The following is a 27,180-nucleotide window of genomic DNA, read 5'->3' on the forward strand; positions in this document are numbered from 1 at the left end:
TACACTGGATACAAAGATTTACTCAAAATGGATCAAAGACCTAAATAAGAGCTTAAACTATAAAACTCTTAGAAGAAAACATCGAGGCAAATCATGACCTTGGATTTGGCAATGGTTTCTTAAATATGATACCAAAACAAATAAAAGAAAAAAGATAAATTGGACTTCATCAAAAATAAAGCTTTTGTGCTTCAAATGACACCCTCAAGAAAGCGTAAAGACAACCTATATAATTTTTACAAAAGAAAATTTTTGCAAATCATATATCAGATAAACAACTTGTATCTAGAATATATAAAGAACTTTTACAACTCAATAATAAAAAGACAAATTTAAAAATGAGCAAAGGATCTAAAAAGACATTTCTCCAAAGAAAATATCCAAATGGCCAATAAGCACATGAAAAAATGCTTAGCAACATTAGCCATTAGCGAAACACAAGTCAAAACCACAATGAGATACTACTTCACACCCACTAGGATGGCTATGATCAAAAAGATGATAATAACAAGTGTTAGGGAAGATGTGGAGAAACTGGAACCCTCATACGTTGCTGGTAGGAATGCAAAATGGTGCAGCTGCTTTGAAAAACTAGTCTGGCAATTCTTCAAACGACTAAACATAGAGTTACCATATAACCCAGCAATTCCACTCCTACAATTATACCCAAGAAAAACAAAAACATACATCCACACAGAAACTTGTATGCTAATGTTCACCACAGCATTAATTCATAGAAGCCAAAAAGTGGATACAACCCAAATGTCAATCAAGGGATGAATGGATTAACAAAATGTGGTATATCCATACAGTGGAATATTATTCTGTAACAAAAAGGAATGAAGTGCTAATAGGTACTGAAAGCTGGATGAACCTGGAAAATATTATGCTAAGCGAAAGAAGTCAGTCACGAAAGACCACATAGTGTATGATGTCACTTACATGAAATGTGCAGAAGAGGCAAACCTATAGAGACAGAATGCAGATTAGTGGTTGCCAGGGGCAGGGCGAATGGGTGGGCTGGGGGAAAGGGGTATAACTGATGAGGGGTACAAGGTTTCTTTTTGGGGTGATGAAAATGTCCTAAAATTAATTGTGGTGATAGTTGCAGAACTCTGGGAATAAACTAAAATCCACTGAACTGTATGCTTTAAATGGGTGAATTTTATGGTGTGTGAATTGTATCTTAAGAAAGCTGTTTTAAAAAATCCTGTGTGGGGCTGGCCCCATGGCTTAGCAGTTAAGTGCGCGAGCTCCGCTACTGGTAGCCCAGGTTCGGATCCCGGGCACGCACCTACGCGCGGCTTCTCTGGCCATGCTGAGGCCATGCCCCACATACAGCAAGTAGAAGGATGTGCGACAATGACATACAACTATCTACTGGGGCTTTGCGGGGGGGGGGGGAAGGAGGAGGATTGGCAATAGATGTTAGCTCAGAGCCGGTCTTCCTCAGCAAAAAAGAGGAGGATTAGCACGGATGTTAGCTCAGGGCTGATCTACCTCACAAAAAAAAAAAAAAATCCTGTGTGTCTGAAACTAAATAACATATCCCTAAAAAACTCTTAAGTTACAAAAGCAATTAAAAAATATTTACAAGTGAATAATAACGAAAATATTACATGTAAAATCTGTGAGACTCAACTGTAAGCAGTACTTTAGAAAAGAATGTATAGTTTTAAGCACGTTTACCAGGAAATAAGAACAGTTAAAACTAAACAAACTAAGCAATTAATTTAACAAGTTAGAAAAGAACACCGAAACAAACCAAAAGAAAAAGAAAGGATTAATATAATAACCTGAATCCATGAAATAAGAAATCTAGAGAGTGACGTCAGCGTCATGGCGGAGTGAGCTTTCCCATGAACTCTTCCCCCATAAGATACAACAAAAGCAACAGTCACAGACCAACAACAGAATCCCAGACAGTGAAAAGCTAGATCAGAAAGATCCACACTGCCGCACATCTGCGAGTGGAACGTGCTGGGCCCCCAGAGGAAGCGGGGAGAGGTAAGGAGAACTCCTCTCCCTCCCCATCAGATCAGCGATCCCGGTCCCTGCGGCTCCCAGAAAGCGGGGAGGGGTGGCCTTCTGCGGGGAAACCATAGCTCTTCCGGCTCTCTCAGCCAGTGGGAAACCCCCACACAGAGGACTCAGAAGAGCCACAGGGCTACCATCAACATCTGAGCACCCCAGAGAGCAGATAACGAGGGGTGAAGGAGAAGCCCCCCAGAAGCCCCCCAGGCCAGGGACCCAGAGGGCAAAAGAGAGAGTGCCCCCTCTCCCCACAAACCGGACCCTGCAGCTCAGCCAACCAGACCAGACCAAGCGATCCCACCCGTGGATCGCAGTGGAAAACACCACAGAGCGCAGAGGGCTTAGATTACACAGCCCTTTACCACCACACAGTGGCGGCTGGTGGAAATTGCAACCAGAGATTTCCAGGATGAGGAAAAACAAAGCCAACACAGGAACCACAATGCAAAGATACATGAAATCACCAGACCAGAAGGAAAATGACAAGCACCCAGAAACCAACCCTGAAGACACAGAAATCCATAATCTAAACGACAGAGATTTCAAAATAGCTATCATAAAAACACTCAACGACATACGAGACAACACAAACAATTCAATGAGATTAGGAGTTTCTTCACAAAAGACACTGAAATCATAAAGAAAAACCAATCAGTGCTGATAGAGATGAAGAACACAATGGAGGAGATAAAGGAGAATCTGGAATCTTTAAAGAACAGAGCTGACAATATGGAGGAAAGAATTAGCATTTTAAAGGACAGGAATACAGATATGCTCCAGATGGAAGAGAAGAGAGAACTAAGACTAAAAAGAAATGAAGAAAGTCTCCGAGAAATATCTAACTCTATTAGGAAATGTAACATAAGAATTATAGGTATTCCTGAAGGAGAAGAGAGGGAAAGAGGAACAGAGAGCCTATTCAAGGAAATAATAGCTGAGAATTTCCCAAATCTGGGGAAGGAGCAGGAAATACCAGTAAGCAAAGCCAACAGGTCACCTAAATATATCAACAGGCAAAGGCCCTCTCCATGACACCTAGTGGTAAGGCTAGCCAGAGTCAATGACAAACAAACAATATTAAGGGCAGCTAGACAAAAACAAAAAATAACATACAAAGGAACTCCCATCAGGCTCTCAGCGGATTTCTCAACAGAAACTTTACAGGCTAGGAGAGATTGGAATGATATATTCAAAATACTGAAAGACAAAAACTTTCAGCCAAGAATACTCTATCCAGCAAAAATATCCTTCAAATATGATGGAGAAATAGTAACTCTCCCAGATAAACAAAAGCTAAGGGAGTTCATGGCCATGACACCCCCACTACAAGAAATACTCAAGAAGGCCCTCAGGCCTGAAAAAAAGAAGAGAAAGGGAATACAAAGCTTGGAGCAAGGAGAAAAATAGGTAGATAAACTCACAAAAATAGATCTTTACCTGAATAGGTTAGCAACCACTTAAATAGTAAAATCAAAGATCAAAGGAAGGAATTCACCAAAAATAAATTTAACCTCATCACTGTAAACACACAGCCACAACACAAGACAGAATAAGGTATAACAAGAACAACTTAGAAGGGGAAGAGGAAAGTGATTGAATTGACTTAGTATAAGGAAATAGGAGGCCATCAGATAATGGAATATCTCATACACAAGATTTTTTACACAAACCTCAAGGTAACCACTAAACAAATAATCAAAACACAACCACATATGATAAACAAAGAGAAAACTAGAAGAGTCATAAGACAGAACAACCAAACTGAATTGGCAGTCCAAAACAAATGCGACAAGAAACAAAGGAAATGCAAAGGAACCAGAAAATAAGTGACAAAACAGCAACATTAAGCCCTCATATATCAATAATTACCCTAAATGTAAATGGATTGAACTCTCCAATCAAAAGATACAGAGTGGCAGGATGGATTAAAAAGCAAGACCCAACAATATGCTGCCTCCAGGAAACACATCTCAGCACTAAAGACAAGCACAGGCTCAGAGTGAAAGGATGGAAGACAATACTCCAAGCTAATGGCAAACAAAAGAAAGCAGGTGTTGCATACTCATATCAGACAAAGTACACTTCAAGATAAAACAAGTTAAGAAAGACAAAGAAGGGAAATATATAATGATAAAAGGGACACTCCACCAAGAAGACATATCACTTATAAATATATATGCACCCAACATAGGAGCACCAATGTACATAAAGCAACTATTAACAAACCTAAAAGGAGACATTAACAACAACACAATAATAGTAGGCGATCTTAATACCCCACTTACATCAATGGATAGATCATCCAGACAAAAAGTCAATAAAGAAATAGTAGACTTAAATGAAAAACTGGACAAGATGGACCTAGTAGACATATACAGAGCACTCCATCCAAAAACAGCTGACTACACATTCTTCTCAAGCACGCATGGAACATTCTCAAGCATAGATCATATGTTGGGAAACAAAGCAAGCCTCAATAAATTTAAGAAGATTGAAATCATAACAAGCATCTTTTCAGACCATAATGCTATGAAAGGAAACGAACCATGAAAAAAAAACTGGGAAAGTGACAAAAATGTGGAGATTAAACAACATGCTACTGAACAACCAATGGATCATTGATGAAATTAAAGCAGAAATCAAAAACTATCTGGAAATATGCCATACCAAACCATATGGGATGCAGCAAAAGCAGTCCTGAGAGGGAAACTCACAGCAATACAAGCCCACCTTAACAAACAAGAAAAAGCCCAAATAAGCAACCTTAAATTACACCTAACAGAACTAGAAAAAGAAGAATAAACAAAGCCCAAAGTCAGCAGAAGGAGAGAAATAATAAAAATTAGAGCAGAAATAAATGAAATTGAGACCAAAAAAACAGTAGAAAGGATTACTGAAACAAAGAGTTGGTTCTTTGAGAAGATAAACAAAATCGACAAACCGTTAGCCAGGCTTACTAAGACAAAAAGAGAAAAGGCTCAAGTAAATAAAATTAGAAATGAAAGAGGAGAAATTACAACGGATACCACGGAAATACAGAGGATTATAAGAGAATACTATGAGAAATTATATGCCAACAAATTGGACAATCTAGAAGAAATGGATAAATTCTTAGACTCATACAACCTCCCAAAACTGAACCAAGAAGAAATGGAGAATCTGAATAGACCAATCACAAGTAAAGAGATTGAAATAGTAATCAAAAACCTCCCAAAAAATAAAAGTCCAGGACCAGATGGCTTCTCCGGTGAATTTTACCAAACAGTCAAAGAAGATTTAACACCCATCCTTCTCAAACTATTCCAAAGAATAGAGGAAGATGGAACACTTCCTAAATCATTCTACGAGGCCAACATCACCCTGATACCAAAGCCAGACAAAGACAATACAAAGAAAGAAAATTACAGGCCAATATCGCTGATGAACATAGATGCAAAAATCCTCAACAAAATATTGGCAAACCGAATACAGCAATACATTAAAAAGATCATACACCATGATCAAGTGGGATTCATACCAGGGACGCAGGGATGGTTCAACATCCGCAAATCAATCAACGTGATACATCACATCAACAAAACAAAGAATAAAAACCACATGGTCATCTCAATAGACGCAGAGAAGGCATTTGACAAGATACAACATCCATTTATGATAAAAACTCTCAACAAAATGGGAATAGAAGGAAAGTACCTCAACATAATAAAGAAATCTAAAAAGTGAGTAACTAAACTAAAAACTGATTCTTCAAAAAAATAATTAAATACATATTCTCACTTCACACCTGTAGGACTGGCCAGATCATTAGATGTGTTGACAAGACAGGTGGCAAGAGGAACCTCATACAGTCTTGACAGGAAAGAAGACAGGCCACCGCTCTGGGGCACCCATGACAGCACTTAGTGAAATCACGTATGTCCATCCATTAGTCCAGCAATCACACTCCTACCTACACATTCCCAAGAAACTGGAGGATCATATACGCAGTGGCAGTGTAGGAAGAAAATATGTGGAATATCACACACAGTTAGAGACAGCGAACTAGATGGACACAGAGCAACGTGGGTGAATCTTAAAAGGATGGGGCCAAATGAAAAAACATAAGAAACAATCAGGTCCACAATACAATCCATCTATTTATTTTAAAATACAAGCACGGGCCGGCTCCGTGGCTTAGCGGTTAAGTGCGCGCGCTCTGATGCTGGCGGCCTGGGTTCGGATCCCGGGAGCGCCCCGAGGCACCACTTCTCCGTCCAACGTGAGGCCGAGTCCCACGTACAGCAACTAAAAGGATGTGAACCTATGACATACAACTGTCTGCTGGGGCTTTGGGGGGAAAAAAACTGAATAAATAAAATCTTTAAAATACAAGCACACCAAACAACAATATGCATTTACAGGAACAGAGACACATAACAGGGCACACACTAAATACATCACAATAATTGCCTATAGGAAGGGGATGGAGATTCAAGGAAATAACAAAACCAACAAGCGGCCCTGTCAAGACCACTGAGGAGGATGAGGCTGCCTGAGCCTGAGCCTTCCTTCCTAAAGAAGGAAGAGAGGGAACAAGAATGGTGTACTTCTGTGAACCTATCTGGGCATTTCCATCCTAAAGGCAGCACAGCTCCCAGCAGGATTTCTCTCAGGGCAGCTAGGCCCTGCTCAGCTGTGAGTAGTCATTTAGTATGTTCCCCAGAAACCAGGAACCACAGAGGTCCCAATTCAAATCTCCACCCCACCTCTGTTCCTAGGTGGCTGGGGCTTTTGTTTGTTTTTGCTTTTTACATTTTTTTGTATTTTGTATTTTGTATTACATTTTGTATTACATTTTTTTAAATTTATTTTGGGAAATTTCACACATGCCTACCAGTAGAGGGAAGAGTATAATGAACACTCATGTGCCCCTCCCTCAGCTTCAACATCCATCAATTCATGGCCCATCTCTCCCACTCGGACTGTCTCCCACTCAGACCATTTGGAAGACACCAGACATCACCCCATTTCATTGCCCAGGCTTATTGAAATATCTGTCCAGTATTATTAACATTGCTGTTAAGCCTGTCCAGATATCTACGAGGTTCCCTTCATGGAGCAGTTGGTTTGTTTTTTCCACACGAGCAGCACAGCAGCATCTCACTGGCAGTACTGCTCAGACACACTGGGAGGCCCACTGCACTGTTGATGCTGCTCTGTGTGACACCAGTACAGCAAACACAGGCCTGGTGCACACAGGCCAGCCCACTGACCACAGGTTCCTTTGTGGTAGGGACAGGTCATATGTTTTGTGTACTCTATCACAGACTAAACACAGAACAAGTCTTGTACAACTAATAAAACCAAATTAAACCCAAATAATCATCACCATATTACTCACTTATTCATAACTTTTGTAATTTGAAACAATAAACTAAGTTAACGTCTACTTACTTATCCCTAAATTATAAAACAAAGTTTAGTAAGGATAGCCACCTTGGAAAAAAGAATAAGACATTCAAGGGCTCTGAGAACCTACCCCATTTGTAGAATCAAGTGGACCAACTCATCTACTAACTAAATCAAGTCCCAAGGGGCCTGTCAGTTAAAGTCGGCCCAGCTCAACAGTTCCAAAACATTGGGATTTTGTAGGCCAGTAAACTTTTTTCCTTTTAATTTAGAAAACTAACAGAGGGTAGCCAACTTTTTAATTTTGTCAAGCAAGGAGGAGGGAGAGAGGGAAAGAGAGAAAGAAAAGGAGATACACAGGATGAAAGGAAAAGAAAGGAGAGAATGAACTATCATCTACAATTAGCTTCATTTCAGAAAACAGTGACTCTTTAAATATCAAAACAAGGAAAGCCATAATCTCAGGATTGAGGATAAGGTCTCACTTTGAATAAATATAGTTTTAAGAAAAACTCACCTCATTACACTTATTTTGCTCATCTCACCAATATTACACACCAACATTTGACAACGTCTATTTACATTACCATTAGTACTCGAAATAAAACTAGGTTACTCTGAAAATCGTTAATTTAGATTGACCATTTGCTTCATTAGCTCAGATTACTACATTTGCTATGCCATTAAACAAAAAATCTCTGTAAAACAATATTTCTATGCTTCTTGTCAGCTATCCATGCATTTTAAGAAATAATTAAAAATGATCGCATCAGTGGCATCCTTTAAAGAGTTCATTGCAATGGCATTGGTTTGGCTGCAGCTAATTTCACTGTCAAAGGAACTGGTGTAAACTGATTCTAGAACTTTCACTCAGATAACATTGCATACTTCTTTTCCAAACGTTTCTCGTATCCCAGGCACTATACGCTACCCTCCACAGAGATGCTAGCATCTTCTTAGTTGGCTCTTGTCTACAAGAAGGCTGTAATTTTCCTTCCCTAGATGACCCAAAGGCCCACCACTGACAGCATCTTTAAAACAAATAACTGGCTCATGAACTGACTTGTTGACTTGAGATGTCACTGGTTACATCTGGAGTATCAACCTAGCACAAGGATTCCTGTCACATCCTGACAATGCCCTCCAAAGTCTATCTGGAATGCCAATGAAGGTATTACCAAAATCTTCTAGACTCTTATCCAACAGCCAAGCAAAAGGAACTTGAAACTCTGTTTCTTTACTTACTTTTTCAGGTCAGCATAACCACCAGACAGAAGGTAGATTCCAAAGAGAAATGCTGCCCATATGATCATATAGTTCCATGAACAGAACCCTTCCAACGAAGAACATTCTGCGGTAGAGACTGTTGCTAAGAGAAAATTAGAATCTGAAATGCATCCTATGACCTGTCTGGCCACAAATCAAATTTTTTGTTTTTTAAAGACTTATGATCAAAGTCCTGGCTCTGCTGTGTGACCTGAGGCCAGTTAAATGACCACTCATGCCTTGGTTTTCTCACCTGTAAACTGGGGACAATGAGCACCCCTGTCTTGTAGAGCTGCTATGCAGATTAACTGAGTTACACCCATAAAGTGCCTAGAACTGGCACATTTTATCCTCAAATATCTTTTTTTTTTTTTTTTTGTGAGGAAGATCAGCCCTGAGCTAACATCCTACTCTTTTGTGCTGAGGAAGGCCGGCTCTGAGCTAAAATCTATTGCCAATCCTCCTCCTTTTTTCCCCCCCCCCCAAAGCCCCCGCAGATAGTTGTATGCCATAGTTGCACATCCTTCTACTTGCTGTATGTGGGACGCGGCCTCAGCATGGCCGGACAAGTGGTGCGTCAGTGCGTGCCTGGGATCCGAACCCGGGCCGCCAGTAGCGGAGCGCGCGCACTTAACCACTAAGCCACGGGGCCCCCACAAAGATCTTGTCTGCAAAGAAGAGAAGGAAACAGAGACAAAGTCACCTTGCTGCAGAGGTCGGGCTCAGTGGTGGCCGGAGCAACATGCACCACTCACAAGAACTGACCGTGCACCTCTCCAAATCCCACCTTCAGTGGATCACACTGGTAGCTTAAATCAGACATGATGGAAATATTTGCACTATGGAAACTGACAAATGCCACAAACCAGGAAGTTTTTCCTACTCTCCCAGAGGGCCAGTTGCTAAACATTTACCAAGAGACCACTGGAATTCTATTTGGCCTGAAAAAGAATGACGATGCGAGTCCATGGAGAGCAATGAATATTTGTACAATCAATCAGAGAACAAACGAGACCATGTCCACACTGGGCACAGTCCACTGAGGGGAAAAAAGACCAAAAAAAAGGCCTGAGTTTACAAAGGGTGTGATGTGGGAGGAACAGACAAATAAAAATCCAAAATCAGAAGTGAAGAGAAGAAATAACCACAAATATAAAAGTAAATTAAAATGATTATAAAAGAATACCTTACACAAGTCTATGCTAATGCATTCAAAGAAAGTCTGAACCATCTGAAACCGTCAGAAACACATCGTCTAAGACCCATGCAGATGCAGAACCAGCCTCGCACAACAGGGGCTGGGCTCCACAGGCTACAATGCTCTGAGTGGTCCACCTGGATAACCAGTGTGTGTGCCTGTCCCCAGCACAGACTGTGAGGTCCTTTAGGACAGGGGCTGTCTCTCTCAGCCCCTCGTATCCCAGGGTCATACCTCCAGGCCTGATATGTGGCTGGCATCCTCTGTGGGCTCACCAAATCAATCAGCAAATGAACTTCAAAGAAATCCTTAAAGGATGACTTTTCCTGAGATGTGTAGGGTACAGGGGAATAGCAGGGCAGGGAGCTGGACAGGTATGAGCACAAAGCCTGGGTCCGCACCTCCCACCTGGAGGACCCAACAGCTGTGGGAGATTCTACTTGGCCCCCGTTTTCACTCTCCCCTTCTTTAACAGCAATAGAGTTTAGTTGGGTACATGGCCACCCTCCTTAAACCTAACTTTCCCAGCCTCCCTTGCAGCCAGCCTAGTCGTGTGACTGCACTCTGAGCAAAAGGATGCGCGCCGAAGTGACACTGGAACCTCAAGGCCTTACTAAGCTGAGCTCCTTCTGGCCCTTCTGCCTATCGGGAGAAGGCAGGACCCAGAGCAACTCTTCCGCTCCAGAGGGAAAGCCCCAGGTGAGGAAGGCCACTACCAGGCCCACCTGTCCAGGGGGAGAGAGGTACCTCCATCTCCTTTACGCCACTGTTCTATGTTGCAGCAGCTCAGGCTGCATCTTAATATAATTTGAGCACATTTCTTAACCTCCCTGAGCTCTTGCTTTTTCACCTGTAAAATGATCATATTTTCTTCAAAAGGTTATAGGAGTTAAGTAACACACCTGATAGATGGTAAGTGCTCAACAAATACTTGAATTTATTATAAGCTCAATGACCGTTCATTCTCTCTCCTTTCTAAATTAGTTTTAATATTTACCCTCTCAATTCCCAGTGGTGGGAAAAAAACCAGCCCCGTGTAGCTGCTTGTCTTCAACACAGCAAGAAAAGAGAAGGCTAAGAAGGTTGTGTCCTATTTGTTTCCCTGCATGAAGAGGGAGGCCCCGGGAACCCCTGAGAGCAAGAAGTGTGGGGCCCTCAAGGGGCAGGCCTGGGCTTGATACTGCCTGGCACTCCCTCCTGACCACCACTTACCAGAGAGAAGCAATCTTGCTCTACTATCATCAGATGCCATTCCTTGATTTGGAGTTGCATATTTGAGAAAATGTGGGCAACTCAAATAAAAACAAAACACACAAAAAAAAACTAAACAAAAGTGCAGTCAATCCTTTCCAGAAACAGCAGAATGAGCACTCCAAAGGGACTCATGATGAAAGGGCATGCTATTAATAATGAGACCAGGACCATAGGCAAAACCCAGGACTGGTGGGCACCCTACCAATACCAAGAACACCAGCATTTCAGGCTTTCAAAACAATGTCTCAAGATCTTATACACATGGAATGAATTCGAATTCTTCAAAAATGTCTTGAGTATTCATGGACTCTTTCATTTTCACATAATTTTAAAGTCAGTTTGTCAATTCCACACTCCCTACCCCCATCCCCCCACACCACCTCTCAGGTTTTTGATTGAGATGATGATGAATTTCTAGATCACTTTGGGGAGAACTGTCATATTTACAACACTGAGTTTTCCAATCCAAAACCAGGGTATATCTGCCCATTTACTCAAGTCTTCTTTAATTTCTCTCAAAATTTATAGTGCTCTCCATAAAGGTTTTGCACATCTTTTATTAGATTTATTCCTAGGTACTTTTTATTTATAATGCTACTATACACACAAGTTTTTAATTGCAATGTGTCTGTTGATGGTATATGATAATTTATTTTTATAAGTTGATTTTATATCCAGCAACTCGCTAAATTATTATTGCTTTGATTAAGTTATTTGTAGATTGTTTTGGACTTTCTATACATACAATCATATCATCAATGAATAATAACAGTTTTGCTTTTTCCATTCAAATTCTTTTATCTTTTTCCCCCCCCTTTTCTAATTTAGTGGGCTGGCTAAAACCTCCATCACAATCCTCAACACACCTGGTCAGAGCAAGCACCCATCTTCCTCCCACTTTCACAGGGAAAGCTTTCATTATATCGTCAGTATAAAGGGTTGCTAAAAGTTTTTTTATAAGAATAAAGGAAGTTCCACTACTTTCTCCCTACTACTTTGGAAGTTGTACACTTTCTATTTTTATAGTGGTTCCTTAGAACTTGTAAGTTGTACACTTATTAAAATCTACAGTTAATCGATATCTTTACCCAATCCCAGCTATTACACTGACTTTGGAATGCTTTACCTCCATTTTTACCTCCTTCTCAATTTATGCTATTATTTTCATGTATTACATAATTCTAGCTTGATTTTACTCCCTAAGACACTGTTGTTATTATTATTATTATTATTATAAACAATTAATGTGCATTTATATTTGCTTTTCATTCTTTCTTGAATATCAGTTCTTCCACTTGGGATCACTTTTTTCCACACATTCTTTACAAGTGTCTTTAGTAAAGGACTGCTAATGACAAACTCAGTTTTTTTCCCCTAAAAATGTCTTTATTTCATCCTCATTCTTGAAAGATATTTTTGCCTGATACAGAATTAGAAATTAGCAATTGTTTACTCTCAGGGCAATGAAGACATTATTCCACTGGCTCTGACTGCCACTGCTGCACTTGGGAAATCAGCTGTTAGTCTGACTATTGTTTGGAGGACAATCTGTCTTATTTCTCTGGTTTAAGATCCCTCTTTGCCTTTGGTGCTCTACAGTTTTACTCTCTTCCAACTAGCTGTAAATTTTCTTTTTATTTATCCTGCTTATGATTCATTTGTCTTCTTGAATCTGCATACTGGTATTTTCATAATTCTTGAAAATCTTTAGCCTTTATCTTTTCGAATAATAAATCTGCCCTCATTCTCTCTTTTCTCCTTATAACACACTGAGTAAACATGTGTTAGACATTCTCCCTCTATCCTCCATGCCACCTAATCTCTACTCTATATTTGCTATCATTTTCTCTATGCTTCATTCTAGGTAATTTCTCCTGTCCTGTTTTCTGGTTCACTGATTTTCTCTTCACTGTATATAATTTGATATTAAACCCATATGCTGAACTCTTTTTTTTTTTAAAGATTTTATTTATTTATTTATTCCCCCCAAAGCCCCAGTAGATAGTTGTACATCATAGCTGCACATCCTTCTAGTTGCTGTATGTGGGATGCCACCTCAGCATGGCTGGAGAAGCGGTGCGTCGGTGCGTGCCCAGGATCCGAACCCGGGCCGCCAGCAGTGGAGCGCACCCACTTAACCGCTAAGCCATGGGGCCGGCCCAGATATGCTGAATTCTTAATATTGGATATAGTATTCTTTATTTCTAGAAGTTCTATTTGGTTCTTTTACAAATATTATAGATCACCTTTTTTAGTTTCCTACAGGCATTTTTATTTCTTTAAATAATTCTTTAGAAATAAAGAGCATGCTAGTTTTATAGTCTGTTTCTGATAATTCCAAAATCTGAAGGCTTGGAGGCTCTGTTTCCACTGGTTTTTCACACATGGTGCCTTATTTCTTTGTGTGCTTGGTCAATTTTGTCTGTGCAGTAATCAACATACTTAAAAAATAATCTGCGGGGATTTTTTGCATTTTAGGATGAAGGTAACTTCTTCCGGAGAGGTTTTATGTCTGCTTCTGCAGAATGCCTGAAGACATGACCAAACCATAAAACCTTCAATTAAATTCACACTGGATTTCCCTGAACTACAGGCAATGTGACCTGGGCTCAAATCCTCACAAAGGCTAATGCACAGCCACAAGTTTTCTCCCCTTTTTTACCTGCTACATTCAACCAGGTGGGGGCAGGGATGGAGTGAGGAAGGTATGCTTTTAGCTCACCCTCCTCTGAGGATTCAGCCCTTCAGAGCCCCATTTAATATGGGAAGGCTCTCCTTTAGGCTCTCTACTTTGAGAGGACTATAGATCTTAACTTCTTATCCTACAAGGCCTCTAAATTTCAAGTCCCACTTTGTCCAGATCAGCAAATGCTCTCAAGACAAAGGCAGAATCCATCCTATCATGTTTAAGTAATCTTTCTGGGTTCTTACTTTCTGTTATATTTTGGTCTAGAACTTCCTTGCTATATTGTCAGTTCTCTGATTTTTTTTAATCCAACAATTTTAGTTGTTTTCCATAAAGTAGGGAGTGGGAGGATATAGGGTAGTCCAAATAACCTACCCTAACACTTATCAAAAACGTAAGACATTGATGTTTTCCTTGCAAAATATACCTGGATACACAATTCTATACTGAAATTTATATTCTCTCATCACTATGAGGAATTATTCTACTCCCTATTGGCTTCTATTCATACTGAGACATCTGCTGTCAACCTAATAGATGTTCCTTTGTAGGTAATCTATCTTTTATCTCTAGTTTAAGATCTTTTTGTCTTTGGTGCTATACAATTTCAGCATATGAGTGTGGGTTCCTTTTTATTTATATCACTTGGGACATAGTGTGCTTCCTAAATCCATGGATTTATATCTTTTATTAGTTTCAGAAAAGTCAAAGCTATTAATACTTCGAATAATGCCTCTCCTCCATTTTCCCTGTTTTTCCATCCTGGGATTCCAACTGCACATTTACTACACATTTTTCTTCTATCCTCCATTTTCTTTTAATCTAATTCTCCATCTCCCATCTGTCAGTGCTGAATGGTGGATAATTTCTTCAGATATATATTCCAGCTCACTAATTCTGTCCTTAGCCATGGTTAATCTGTTAGATCCACATATACTGAGTTTTTAATTTCAACATTTTCTTTTTTCATTTCTGAAAGTTCCTCCTGGATCATTTTGGTACTTTACTTTTCATTACTAACTTTTATTCTATTTTGTATTTCTTCAAACATTTCATACATTATTATATATACTGGATCTGATTATTCAATATCTGCAGGCCTTGGGGCATCTAACTATGCTAACTCTACAGTGGGGGGTGTGCGTGTATGTGTATTCTGATTGTAAATTCAAGTGTGCTTAAACTTAATCTACAGAAATCCTGAGGGCCTACACTGAGTATGCTTTCCTCTGAAGAGGATTTACGTTTTCTTCAGCAAGGAGCAAAGGAGTGCTATCATAATACTCACTGTTCCTTTTTCTTTTCTCTCCTCTTTTGGCCTTTGGAGAGTTATCTTAATTTTTAATGCACCAAAGTGCTCACCAGAAATTATATTTACTGTAATTTATCCAGCAAGTACTTGGATTGCGATGGGAGAGCCTGTTAGAAGCATCTAATACTGCTAGGAGCACAAGCCCACCCTCTCTTTTTCATCTTCTACATGGAGCGTGTGTTCTGGATGGCAACCATAACAGTGTGTGCGTCCTATCTCACGTGTTTCCCCCAGTGAGACAGAGTATATACTTCACTACATGCACATGGCTGTCCCATTTTATTTGGATTACATTTTTGCTCGGAGAGACCAAGTAATTTTTCCACAACACAGCATTTCAAAACCAGACACAGGAGGCTCAAAAAACAACCAAAAGACAATAGACTGCATGCACACTTTCAAAACTAAATTTTTAGCTGTCATTCATCTTTGAACTTCCACTTATACAGTATATTTGCATAAATTACAATAAAACAGAATCAAAAATGAAATTATCTTACCTTTTCTGGAAACTTCTTGTTTAAATTTTGAATTCAGGCAAAATATTTAAAAAGCTACGGTTTTTTTCTTGGAGTACATGCAACTTTAAGAAAAATTTTTTCATTCAGTGGAAGATTTATAATCTCTTCATCTGAAAAACAAGAGAAAAAAACTTATTTTATCAGACCATTTCATGATTAAGGAACTAAAAACTCCCTTGTCTTTGCTTGTTCTAGAGAGATTGGTACCAATGATATAAACTCACTTGATGTCTGGTTAACTATCTCAGTGGTTGGACTATTACACTAAAGAATTCAATGAAATGAGAAAGATCTCTATGAAGTTGTCCAGTTTCATAACTATACTCTATCACCATCAAGAAACACATATCCCTGGGGGCCAGCCCCGTGGCGTAGTGGTTAAGTCCAGCGTGCTCCACTTTGCAGCCTGGGTTCACAGGTTCAGATGCCAGGTGCAGACCTACACTACTCGTCAAGCCATGCTGTGGCAGCATCCCACATACAAAATAGATGAAGACTGGCACAGATGTTAGCTCAGGGCGAATCTTCCTCAGAAAAAAAATATATATATATTTGTGTAAATACAAAAATACCCGGATCTAACAAAATAAAATCCACAGTGTCTTGGCATTTAATCAAAAAAATTACCAGGCATACAAGGAAGCAGGAATACATGAACCATAATGATGAGAAAAATCAATCAAAACCAACCCAGAAATGATACAGATGATAGAATTAGTAGACAAGGACTGTATTCCATGTGTTCAAAAACAGAGAGGAAAGATTAGACATGTTTTAAATAGAGACATGAAAGATAACACAAAGACCCAAATAGAATCATAAAAATACTCTTAATCCAAAAAAAGGCAGAAAAAGAGGAACAGAGAACAAAGAACACACTGTCCTTTTCCTGTAGCCTCTCCACCAGGACACATGAAGTGGGACCACCACACAACACAATCTTGGTTCTTTCCTCACCCCCCCACCGACCCTCCAACCCACACCAACACTCACTACTTCCTAAGTACACTGAGCGTCTCTCACCACTATCACTTCCGCACATGGGTCCCCTCTGCCTGGAACACCTCACTTCCCACTGCCCCTACTTGGCAAACTCCTGCCTGCTCTTTAAGTACAAATTCAACTACAACCACATTAGTCAAGCTTTCCTGAGTCCTTCCTCAGTGTTCTCAAGAGTCCTTTTTTTGTTTTTTTTTGTGAGGAAGATCAGCCCTGAGCTAACATCTGATGCCAATCCTCCTCTTTTTGCTGAGAAAGACTGGCCCTGGGCTAACATCCGTGCCCACCTTCCTCTACTTTATATGGGATGCCACCACAGCATGGCTCGACAAGCAGTGTGTCGGTGCGCACCCAGGATCCGAACCAGCGAACCCCAGGCCGCCGCAGCAGAGCGCGCACAATTAACGGCTTGCGCCACCAGGCCGGCCCCTCACAAGAGTCTTTTTAAACCTCTTTTAGAGAACCACAGGATTGTAATAATCTAGTTTAAATATTTTTATTTATTTTAAATTAAGAAATTTTTTAGGGGCCGGCCCCGTGGCATAGCGGTTAAGTGCACATGCTCCACTGCTGGCGACCCGGGTTCGGATCCTGGGCGCGCACCGACACACCGCTTGTCAGGCCATGCTGTGGCAGCACTCCATATAAAGTGGAGGAAGATAGGCACAGATGTTAGCTCAGGGCCAGTCTTCCTCAGCAAAAAGAGGAGGATTGGCAACAGATGTTAGCTCAGGGCTGATCTTCCTCACACACACACACAAACACACTAAATGAATAAATAAATAAGTTTTAAAAAAATCCTTTATGAAAAAAAAAAAGAAAGAAATTTTTTAAAAACATAGACAGGTCCAGGGGCTGGCCTGGTGGTGTAGTGGTTAGGTTGGCGTGCTCGGCTTCGGCAGCCTGGGGTTCGTGGGTTTGGATCCCGGGTACGGACCTACACACCACTCATCGAGCCATGCTGTGGTGGCAACCCACATCCAAATAGTGGAAGATTGGCACAGATGTTAGCTCAGGGACAATCTTCCTCAAGCAAAAAGAGGACAATTGGCAATAGATGTTAGCTCAGGGCCAATCTTCCTCACCAAAAAAATATATATATATATATATATATATAAAGGACCAGAGAAGAGTATAACAAATATCCATGTATTGAGATTTAATACATGTTAACATTTGTTCATATGCCTCCTACTTAAAAACAAGTAAAACATTTCTAATACACTGAGGAACCTACAACCCATTCAACTCTCTTCCTTCTGAAAGATAATCATTAACTTGCAATATCCATAATTTCATTTTTACTAAAGTATCCATAGTAACACATTGTTTTGAGAATATATTTAAATACTTTTATAACACATACATGTGCTCTCCAAATGCTTTAAGCTCAACTTTATATTTTTGAAAATTATCTATATTGATACAGGTAGTTTTAATTCTTTCATTTTAAACATGGTAGACACTATTCCTTTATATAAAGAGGTGTTTTTTACCCATTTCCCTCTTGAGGTACTTTCAGGGTGTTTCTGATTTATCACTTTTCACAAACAAGGTTGCCCCAAACATTCTGAATATGCATCCTTTGCACACTGTTTTTCCCAGCTTTTATTTGCCTGGAAATGGAATTGCTGGGTCACAAGACAGATACTTTGAAATTTAGCAGCTATTATTCAATTGCTCTCCAAAGTCCTTTACTAAATCAATGCACGCACCCATCTGCTTGTATAGTATTCCTCTTCCCCCAAGCTGTCTACCCTCAGTATGGTCAGACTTTTTCATTTTTGCTATTCTGATGCATGTGAAGCGGAATTCTCATTTTAATTTGCATTTCCATTATGATTATCGAGGCCCTCATTCAAGGTCACTCAGCTAACAACCTGGTTAATCTACACTAGCCAGAAGAGAGAATCAGAACTTGAAATGTACACCCTAAATAGTTCAGGCTTCTGTTGTGATCTTGTTTATTAATAAGATTTATGTAATGACTAATTTGCTTTAATTTACAATATAGATGCAACTGTTTCAATATAACAGTTACTACTAACAAAAAAAAACCACTGAATACATTTCAAAACTAATTTCCTCTTCATCACCTGAAGTAATTATTTCCCTTCTGATTATGCCACCAACTTGATGTAGTTAAGTTTGTTTGTTTGTATTTAGGCTCAGTTGGGGGGGACTGCTTTTTTGTTATTGTTTTTGATTTAATTTTATTTTTTACTTATGTAAAATATTTCTACGGTTCTGATTCAAAACTGTATAATAGGTGTTCCAGCCCCACAGACCCACTCAACTGAAAGCAGTGGTGCTGAGAGCTGAACAAAGACACTAGATGTCCCACAGTCCTGGGAGGTGTTGGGGTTCCAATCCAGGCAGAACCAAGAACCTTGCAGAGCACCCTTGCATACCCAGCTGGGACCTGCAGAGTAAAATTTACAACCTAAGCAAAGGCCACACCCAAAGACTAAGTTCAAAACCAAAACAGACCCACTCAAACAAAGACTAAAACCAAGCCCGACAAGACCAAAAAGATCCTCCAGTAATTTAACTATCTGCCAGAACGAAACCAGACCATAAACCAGATACCAACATATAATAAAAAATTATTACACATATAAAGCAACAGAAAGGGACCTGCCCCGTGGCTTAGTGGTTGAGTGCGCGCGCTCCGCTGCTGGCGGCCCGGGTTCGGATCCCAGGCGCGCACCGACGCACCACTTGTCCGGCCAGGCTGAGGCGGCATCCCACATACAGCAACTAGAAGGATGTGCAACTATGACATACAACTATCTGCTGGGGCTTTGGGGGAAAAATAAATAAATAAAATTATTAAAAAAATAAAATAAAATAAAATAAATAAAATAAAATAAAATAAAATAAAAACAGACCCCCAGGGACCAGCCCAGTGGCGTAGCAGTTAAGTTTGCGGGCTCTGCTTCAGTGGCCCGGGGTTCGCCAGTTCGGATCCTGGGCACAGACCTAAGCACTCATCAAGCCACACTGAGGCGGTGTCCCACATAGAGCAACTAGCAGGATGTACAACTATGACATAACCTATCTACTAGGGCTTTGGGGAGAAAAAAGGAAAAAGAAAAAAGGAGGAAGAAAAACAGACCCCAAGATGTCTCAGATGGCAGAAATAGCAGAAATGGACTTTAAAGCAGCTATAATAAATACATTCAAGGACTTAAAGGAAAACACAGCAATGATGAGTAAAAAGACAGAATCTCAGCAGAGAAATGGAAACTACACAGAAAGACAAATGACTATTCTAGAACTGACAAGTACAATATCTGAAATAAAAATATTTACTGGATTGACTTAAGAAAATACTGGAGACTGAAAAAGAAAGTCAGCGAACCTAAGACAGATCAACAGAAACTATCCAACCTGAAGAGAGAGAAAATGAACAGACCCCAGTGACCTGTGAGACAATATTAAGTGGTCTACCATACCTGTAACTGAAATTCCACAGGAATATGAGAGAACGGGACATAACAATGCATGAAAAAATTACAGCCAAAAATTTCCAAATTTTGTAGAAGAACCTCATAAGAAAGTACCTCACAGGGCCAGCCCGGTGGCACAAGCGGTTAAGTGTGCGCGCTCCGCTGCAGCGGCCCGGGGTTCACCGGTTCGGATCCTGAGTGCACACCGACGCACCGCCTGTTAAGCCATGGTGTGGCGGCGTCCCATATAAAGTAGAGGAAGATCGGCACAGATGTTAGTCCAGGGCCAGTCTTACTCAGCAAAAAAAAAAAAAAAAAAAAGAGGAGGATTGGCATCGGATGTTAGCTCAGGGCTGGTCTTCCTCACACACACACAAAAAAAAAAAGAAAGAAAGAAAGTACCTCACAAAAGTCTCACCCCTATCCCCGTCCCTTCATCATCTCCCTTCCTCTCAATATAACTATTTTTATTAATTTTCTGGCTTATTGCTTCACTGTAAATATATACTTTTTCTCATATTCCTTCCATCTCTTCTTGTACAAAAGGTAACAAACTACAGATACTACTCTATACCTTGTTTTTTTCATAGAGATCTTCCTTACTCCTTTCTTTTTTTTTAAGTAAACATTTTTACTGACTTTAAATATACTATAGAAAAGTACACAAATCACAAATGAACAGCTTACTGAATTTTCACAAAATAAACTCATCTATGCAACCACCATCAGGGATTACCAGCACCCAGAAGTATCCCTGATGTCCCCAAAAGTGCTAACCATCTCCTGACCTGAACCACATAGCCAACCACGCACACTCCTTGTGACAGCTGTACAGTTCTCCACTACGTGGACTTACCCCTAGTGAGGGACACATGGGCTGTTTCTAGCGTTTTGCTATTAAAAATAACTCTGCAATGAACAGCCTTTTGCATAAATCATTTCATATTTTTGTCAGCATATCTTTAAGACAGATTCTCAGATGTGGGATTGCTGGGTCAAACGACAGATACACATACCAGCTTGCAAGACACAGACAAATCCTTCTCCAGAGGTGCTGTACCATTTTGCATTCCTACTGGCAAGAATATAGCCAGTTTCAACACAGCCTGGTCAAAAGAACATACAGTTAAACTGTTGGCAGGGCCAATAACAGGGGCTATTATAAGAATAAGGAATTTAAGAGACCTACAACAAAGTGTGATACTTGGACCATGGCTCAAACAAACCAGCTATAGAAGACAGTTTTTAGGCAACCAGGAAAAGCTGAGATCTGCAGGCGAAATGGCATGATTTCATGATTTCTGGTATTTGCTTTTAAAAACACCAGGAAAAAAAAGATTCAGAGGAGGAAAGATAGGCAAAACAAGATTAGCAAAATGTTGGTAACTGTTGAAGCTGAGTAATGGGTACACAGAGGTTTGTTGTATAATTATCTCTATTTGTGTGTGTGTGTGTAGGAAGTGTGTGTGTAATTATCCAAGTCAGAAAAGTCTGCCCTCGTGAGCCATTCTAAGAGGCTTGGGGGATCTTTAAAGGGAGATCACCAAATCTAAAAGAAGACAACCATTGCCCCTGCTATGCAGAACAGCCACTGCCAAATGCCCAAAGGTGTGGCTTGCCCTGAATGTGGAAGGCCAGATTCCTCCAGCTTCCTCCACATCTAACCAGTCCCTGGAAATGGGGACATCTGAAGGTTTTCTGGGACAAGTCACCAAAACTGGGTGAGGCTCCTTGGTAAATCAGTCCTAGGAGGATTTTCACAAATCATCACCAGGAAATAGGCAGTGGAGGTGTCAGACAGCAGAGGAATGAAAGAAACGTTACTTCACGATAAGACATGGTCGGTCAGGTTGTCTAATGGTAGAGGACTCAGCTAGGTACTGCGTGGTCACCCAATGGGCAATCACAGCAGGTCCTAAGGATAACTGAGCTGAGCCTCAGAGTCTGATCCTTGAAGAAGGACATCGTCTTTTCCCTAAGAGTGAGGCAGGCAGAGGGTCATGGGCATCCATCCCTAATCACTTTCCGGGCCTGAAAACTTTTCTAGAAGCCAAGGCCCATGGCCAGGAAGTAAAGTAGGACACCTCCATTCCACAGGTGGGGACTCCAGCTACCCAATGAATCTCCAAGCTCGGTCAAAAATAGTTTTTAATAACTATTCAGGATCATCTCCACTCTTGCCAACTTTTCCTTGATTCTCACCAGGGGGAATCAGGGTATCTCCGCTTAGACTACAACAACACAATACCACAGACTGGGAGGCTTAAACAATCAGAAATTTATTTCCTCACAGTTCTGGAGGCTGGAAGTCCAAGATTAGGGTGCCAGCATGGTCGGGTTCTGGTGAGAGCCCTCTTCCTGGCTTGTGGATGACCACCTTCTCACTGGGTCCTCACACAGCCTTTCCTCAGTGTGTGCATGTGAAAAGAGAGAGATCTCCCTCTGTCTCTTCTTATAAGGCCACCAGATTAGGATCCCACTTATATGACCTCATTTAACCTTAATTAGCTTCTCTTTTTTTTTTTCCTCGAAGAAGATCAACCCTGAGCTAACATCCATGCCAATCCTCCTCTTTTTGCTGAGGAAGACCGGCTCTGAGCTAACATCTGTTGCCAGTCCTCCTCCTTCCCCCCCCCCCCAAAGCCCCAGTAGATAGTTGTACGTCATAGCTGCACATCCTTCTAGTTGCTGTATGTGGGACGCCGCCTCAGCATGGCCGGAGAAGCAGTGCGTCAGTGCGTGCCAGGGATCCGAACCTGGGCAGCCAGTAGCGGAGCACGCCCACTTAACCACTAAGCCACGGGGCCAGCCCCCTTAATTAGCTTCTAAAAGCCCATCTCCAAATACAATCACATTGCGGGTTAGGGCTTCAACATATGAATTGGGGGGGGACACAATTCAGTTCATAACAGAAAACACCCAAGAAGGTCTTTCTGTGACGATATCATGAAAGAAGGTAAGAGCCAGCCCTGATGGCCTAGCGGTTAAGGTTTGGTGTGCTCTACTTTGGCAGCCCAGGTTCTGTTCCCGGGCACAGAACCACACCACTTGTCTGTTAGTAGCCTTGCTGTGGTGGTGGCTCACACAGAAGAACCAAAAGAACTTACAACTATACACAACTACATAGTGGAGCTGGGGAGCGGGGCAGGGCAGGGGATGGACAGGAGGAAGATTGGCAACAGATGTTAGGTTAGGGCAAATCTTCCCCTGGAAAAAAAGAAAAAGAAAAAAGGTGACAAGATCAGAAGGTGGAAGCAAGCCAAATGTCCATCAACAGATGAATGCGGTCTATGCATGCAGTGAAATTATTATTCAGCCTTAAAAAGAAAGGAAGTTCTGACACACGCTCCAACGTGAATGAACCTTGAGGACGTTATACTAAGTGAAATAAGCTAGTTACAAAAAAGACAAATACTGTATGATTCCAATCATATGAAGTCCCTAGAGTCATCAAATTCATAGAAACAGAAAGTAGAATGGTGGGTGCCAGGGGCTGGGGGAAGGGGATGGAGTCTTAGTGTTTAATGGGACAGAGTTTCAGTTTGGGAAGATGAAAGAGTTCTAGAGATGGATGGTAGGGATTGTCACACAACAATGTAAATATACTTAATGCCACTGAACTGTACATCTAAAAACAGTTAACATGGCAAATTTTATATTATGTATATTTTACCACAACGAAATAAAGAGAAAAGAAAAGAGATGAGACCTTGGGCAAGTCAATTAGCCTCTCTCTGTGCTTCAGTTTCCTCATCTGTAAAAGGCAGATAACACTATCTACCTCATATACTTACAGTGAGAATTAAAAGAAGAAATCAATGTAAAGGTCTTAGAACAACACGATACATGAAAAGCCCTTAATACATGTTAGCTGCTATTATTTTTTATTATTATTAACTTATGGAAGTAACTACCAGAATCAAATAGCTATGAGTTCAAAAATAGTTGCTTCTATGGAATAGGACTAGGGGAGGGAGAGAGCTGCATGTAAGAATAGGTTTTTTAATTAGAAGCCTCATATATTTATTACTTTGTTAACAATTAAAAATTCCTTTCTTAAAAAAATCTATTAGAGAATTATATATAAAAATACATGGAAACAAATTCTAGAGGAAAATATTTTCTCGAAATATAAATAAATAGGACCAAATTGATGGGGAAACCCCACAGAGAAACTGGATCCCAAACAAGCGGCGGTGTGAGTGCTGCAAAGTCAGACTCCTTCCCGGCCTGGCACATCTCCAGGAGCAAAGAGAAGGAGAGGGTCAGCAGGCTGACCAAGCAGCAGCTGCAGACAGCTTGGGCCAGCTGCCTCTCCTCCCTGCAGGTTCCCAGCTCCTGAGGCTGGTAGGTGTCCCCAGGAAGAAGGGCCAAGAAAAAGTGGAGAATCTTCCAGGGGAATGAGCCTTGCATAAGTGTTGTAGTCAGAGAACAGGAAAGCACAGCCTCAGCTAACTTCAGATGCCAGAAAGATGGGAAGGAATTTTTTAAAAAGGAAGCTAGCTCTACTCTGAAGGGAATATCCTAACCATTACACCTCTGGAGCAAGGGCTGTCTTACTGAGGCAATAGGGAAGTGCCCAGTCACCTGATTTCCAGTTCTTCCACCACATCCTAATGCAAGGGCTACAATTCAAAGGGCTGCAGTGCTGGGCAAGGAATTAGTGGAAGGAAGCGAGCTAGAAGGAGAAGACAGCAGGTGGAGGGAAGGCTGCAGCACAGGCAAGAGCCCATTTGAGGGAGCAGGGACAGGCCCACTCCAGCCACCTACATGGACACAAGGCAAGGGAACACATCTGCCAGTTTCTACAAGAAAAGCCAGAAATCCAGATTTTTTTAAATCCCTAAATCTTCAAATGTTGACAACTAATTTAATTTTTTTAACACTATGTGGACCAACACTGTGAAGGATAAGCAAAACGCATCCTCAGGTCAACAGTGGCTCTGCTAAAGAGCCAGCCTGCCTTCACGCACCCCCCACCAAGACTCCATCCTGCCTTCTGGGAACCGTACGGATAAGATGAGACCCACATATAGAGCATCTACCCTGTACCTGGAGTACAGTGAGAACTCAACAACTGGCAGTTAGCTCAAGTGTTATCATCCCAAAACAGCCTGCTTATGTGGCTGCACACTCCTGGGGCTTCAAGCTCCCAAGCCAGCATTTCTCCTCCCAGCAGTGGAACTCAGCTGGTCTCCCACCAAAGTCTCAAAAAGGTGACTTCAACACACAGCCCCACCAGACACCTTGAGCAAGAGCTCTATCAGGCGCAAGAGGGCTCTCACCATCTCCTGGTTTTCTCAAGAGCTTCCTCCTGGCTGCTTGGTATGCTAAAGAGAAGACTCTACGTGAAAACTGAAAACTTACCATCTGCTCACTGCTAGTAATTGCAGCAACTCGCCCCCAGTTAAGGACAGAGCTGGCCAGCACTGTGAGCCCACACCCTCCTTACCTGTGCTAGGTGCCCCAGCCCTACTGTTCCCTCCTGGAGACAAACACAGACCCCCAAGCAGACAAAGAACCAATCAAGGCAGCAGGCCTGACCAGGGCAGGCGCTCTACGACCTCAAAGGCCCAGGCATGAAGTCCAGCTTCCATCACTGACCAGCTCTGCAATCTTGGGCAAATGCCCAATGCACATGTAATGCAGGTAAAAATGTGACTCAGTGACAGAAAGGTGTCATGACTGCCACCACTGGTCTAGGACAGCAGCCAACACCAGACACCTCCCTGGAGCACAGAGAGGAAAGGAATCAACTACAGGGAACCAGAGACACACCACAGCAAGGCCCAGTCTGCATCTGCCCCACCAAACAGACGACAGACAGTGCTCGGCTGCGTTTGTTCCCAACAATGTCCTCCTGGGAGAACCAGAACCACAAGCAGGCAGGGCAGGGCATACCCTGGGCCAAGACTCTTAAAGGAACAATAACTGGAAACAGGCGGCCAAATAGCATTGCCCAACAGGCAGAAAAAAGCCCCAACCAGGACCAGGGTAGAAACTGGGGCAATGAAGAGAGCTGAGTCCAAACAAGAGCATAAAAGAACTAAGTCAAGGAACTCGGGCTGCAGGGTTACACCTGCCACAGAAAGAGAAGCCACAAGAGCGGTTTTTACAGAGACCCTACCGTGTGCAGACACTGCATGAGCCCAGCACAACTCAGTGCAGCAGGCAGTTTACCACCAGGCCCAGTTCACAGGTCAAAAGGCAAATGCCTTGATAATTACAAGACTAGCCCAAGGTTAATAAATGTCAGTTCTAGAACTTGAACTCAGGTTGGCCGACAGCAAAGCCCATGTTCTCAATCTCCACATGGCACCAGATTCTGGCACAGTCAATAAAGAAAAAAAGGAGGTAGCAGGGGCCAGCCCTGTGGCGTAGTAGTTGAGTTCGGCATGCTCCACTTCGGCGGCCCAGGTTTGTGAATTCGGATCCCAGACACGGACCTACAGCACTTGTCAGCCATGCTGTGGCAGCGAGCCACATACAAAATAGAGGAAGACTGGCACAGATGTTAGCTCAGGACTAATCTTCCTCAAGCAAAAAATAAATAAAAAAGAGGAAGACTGACAACAGATGTTAGCTTAGGGTGAATCTTTCCCAGCCAAAAAAAACAAAGGAGGTATCAAGGAGATGCAGAAGGAATAATCAAGATGGAGGGAGACAACAAGAAAGTACCAGCCAGGACTGAACTGGTCCAGGGAAGGCCACCCCACAGAGCCAAGAAAGAGATGGGGCAGGGTCTCACAGGTCCTGAGGAGAGAGAGGGCAAGTCTTCAAAACGGAGTGTTGGTGAGACCTCTGTGATAAATGTTCTAGAGTTAGATCATGGTGATGGTTGCACAACCTTGTGAATAAACTAAAAGCCACTGAATTGTACACTTGAAAAGGGTGGATTTTATGGTTTGTGAATTATATCTTAATAAACAAATGGAGCAGTCAGTGGCCTGACAGGTCAAAGTCAAATTCTTGAAGAGGAACTCCAAAAGATTTGAATGTGGGCAGAAGCCCAGAGAGCACAGCAGATATGCCTATTCAGCAACAAAGGAAGAGAGAGAATGAGACAAACA

The 27,180-nt window shown here is 41.5% G+C and overlaps 1 protein-coding gene across 7 annotated transcripts in view; it reads right to left on the minus strand.

Annotated features, from left to right (window-relative positions):
• PPP6R2 (protein phosphatase 6 regulatory subunit 2) overlaps positions 1–27,180 on the minus strand; it is a 90,592-nt gene that overhangs the window by 52,229 nt on the left and 11,183 nt on the right. For 6 of the 7 annotated variants that reach the window (XM_087448664.1, XM_087448661.1, XM_087448662.1 and 3 more), the window contains exon 2: positions 15,639–15,769. The gene's annotated coding sequence lies outside the window, so the exon portion shown is untranslated. Of the gene's footprint in view, positions 1–8,667; positions 8,792–15,638; positions 15,770–27,180 lie in introns of those variants that run through there. The other variant, XM_087448659.1, reaches the window with a different exon arrangement.

Source organism: Ceratotherium simum, chromosome 25, assembly GCF_057802395.1.
Source record: "Ceratotherium simum simum isolate JZ-2026a chromosome 25, ASM5780239v1, whole genome shotgun sequence".
NCBI lineage: Eukaryota > Metazoa > Chordata > Mammalia > Perissodactyla > Rhinocerotidae > Ceratotherium > Ceratotherium simum.